This window comes from Juglans microcarpa x Juglans regia, chromosome 7D, assembly GCF_004785595.1.
Source record: "Juglans microcarpa x Juglans regia isolate MS1-56 chromosome 7D, Jm3101_v1.0, whole genome shotgun sequence".
Lineage (NCBI taxonomy): Eukaryota > Viridiplantae > Streptophyta > Magnoliopsida > Fagales > Juglandaceae > Juglans > Juglans microcarpa x Juglans regia.
In genome coordinates this window covers 2,212,439-2,215,321 of record NC_054606.1, presented here as the reverse complement: position 1 = coordinate 2,215,321, position 2,883 = coordinate 2,212,439, and the positions used below count along the sequence as shown (strand labels likewise).

Genomic DNA, 2,883 nt, shown 5'->3' with positions numbered 1-2,883 from the left:
TGTTATCTCAAAAAAATATATATAAAAATTTGACTTTGATCAGATGATTAATCAAGTATTACAAAGTCTTTTAAATAAAATAAGGGATATAAGACTCAAGTAACTATGAGGATGAGAGTAGCATTCAATCGAATAATTATTAGATATAATTGGTTTGATAATTATTAGATATAAGACACATGAATGTCAAATTACCGATGCCTAACTTTAATTACCAATATATAGTATAAGGAATTTAAGAAACGTCTAAAGAATTTCAAATCTAATGAACAGATCTTTCATTTGGAATGGGACAATTTTATATCCCCAAAAAGAAATATAAATCATATAAAAATAAAAGTAATGCTAGATATAGTTTTAGGGCATGTAACTCTCATGCATATCCAAACATTAAGAAAGTGAGGTGTAATATTAAAAAAATATTTTTTTTATGTGGATCTCGAATTTACCTTCTTTTATCTTAGAATTGCAAATATTATTTCTCTACAAATAATTACAATATCTATAGTGAAATTCCAAACACAAAAAGTCAAAAAACATAATTAAATAAGGATAATAATTCACACCATTAAGGATCTGTTTGTATTATGAGATAAGTTGAGATGATTTGTGAATAATAGTTAGATTATTAATTAAAATTAGATAAAATGAAATTTAATTAGATAAAATGAAATGTATCCAAACGGCTCTAAAATGACAAGTTATGAAGTGTTGTGTATCATTTTGTTAATATATAATTAATTTGTTTAAACTAATCCCACATGGTAGTGACAATATATGGACACATCTGACGTGGAGCGATATTGGTATTATTAGGCAATAATTAATTAATATCACCTTCTAAAAAAAGAAAGTATCAAACAATAAAAATAATGAATAAAGCGAATCAAAGATGTTTCATGGGATAAAACCACCGCACCCAACTTGTAAGAACTTTCAATGGAAGAGGCAAAGAAAATAATATAATATTAGGTATCATTCCCAAGTGCACGAACTACGTCAACATCTGAAACTCTCTTCTCTATAAATCTTAAACTCCTGCAAGCGATAATTCCCACAAACAATCCCCGACACAGTACTTCAAGGCTGCAAGCTTCTTCACGATGAATCTGTACGAGCTCAAGAAACACGAACGTCACAAATATAATCAGTGTAGGACAGAGCAGGGCCCGATGGATTCCGACTTGGCTGTCCTCGATTCCGTTCGAAAGTATCTTTCTTGGCGATTTCGAACCCACTGGGTATACTTTTTACTCGGCAATGGGTTTCGACAATGCTAACGTGGTTTGTTGCGACGTTTGTCTTCACGAGACTTGGGGTATTGGTACTGGTGTGAAATTACCATTTATTTCAAAAGTTTAAGTTGATAGGAAGAAGTAAATTTTATTTTATATCTTAACACTCCCCCTCACTTGTGGGCCAGACTTCATTTCAATGAGTAGGCCCAACAAGTGAAATATTTAATTAAATGGGATAAAATGTAGAGTCAGGGTTCGAACTTAGGACCTCTACTTTGATACCATGTGAAATCACCACTTATCCCAAAAGCTTAAACTGATGGGAAGAAGTAGATTTTATTTTATATCTTAACAACTGGTTCATTGCCGTTGAAGGCGGACAACGCCGACGTTTACGATCCTCTGCCTGATGCCGTGAACTTCGGATGGGCTCCGAAGAATGGAGTTGCAGTGACGGCGCAAATTGTGGAGCATTCGGAAGTGGCGGTTAAGCGGGAGTGTCAAGTGTCGCGTTTTAGGGGAGTGAGGAGGAGACTGTGGGGAAAATATGCCGCTGAGATAAGGGACCCGAAGAAGAACGGCGTGAGGGTGTGACTAGGGACATACGAGAGTCCAGAGGACGCGGCGTTGGCTTATGACCGGGCCGCCTTTAAGATGCGCGGCTCCGAAGCTAAGCTCAACTTTCCACACTTGATCGGTTCAGATAATTGGGAGCCGATTAGAGTGACCCCAAAACGCCGTTCGTCGAAACCTTTATCGACATCATCGGATACAGTCTCTCCGAAGCCCAAGCGGAGCGAGAGAAGAGGTGGCTCGACGGCTCTAATATTAGAGGATTCAAGTGATCAACTTATAGAAAGTTCATGCAGGAGCTCGTCGGTCGTTGATGATGAACTTGAAGAATCAGTTACATGGTCATGGCCGTTGCCTTTAGATCACTTGAATAATGACAACGCAAATACGTTTTTGCATCTTCCTAATGATATCTATATGTAAGGAAAAAGAATCCATGCTTGTAACTCCATGTTACGATTAATTAAGCATATTTATGTGTACATCAAGTAATTCTCTTTTGATATTACACAAATTTCTTTTAAAATGAAATTAGAAATTACACAAAATTAAATCTACAAATTGAAATTGTCTTCATGTGATCCTTTATATATACTTTATGATAAAAGTAATTTTACAATCTGATGTATCATATCAAATTACGCCAATTTATAAATTTATTTTTATATAATCTATTTTATATAATCTTTCTGTAGTTAAAGTATTTCTTTTATATATATATATATATATATATATATCAATGGTAGATAACGTCGGTTCCTAATCCCACATGATATCCTAACAGGCCAACGTGTGTTCTGGCTATCTGTTATTATATTATTTAAACTCTTTCCGTTTTAAAATTGGAGTTGCATGGATTTACATTTTTGTAAAAAGCTAAATAAACGGATGAGAATTTAAGGTAGCTCATGATGTACATATCCATTTGTCCAATATAAAAAAAGAAAAAAGTAGTTCATGATGTACAAAAAAGTAGATCATGATGTACATCATGTATGCAGCTATTTAAGGTAGAAAGAAAAGAGTAATCTTACGTATAGTTTTGGAGAACACAAGCATGCACAATCGTCTT

General features: G+C 34.2%; 1 pseudogene; it reads left to right on the top strand.

The window, feature by feature from the left end:
• The first annotated feature begins 1,260 nt into the window (after window positions 1–1,260).
• LOC121239437 lies at window positions 1,261–2,234 on the top strand (annotated as a pseudogene).
• Window positions 2,235–2,883: the final 649 nt, after the last annotated feature.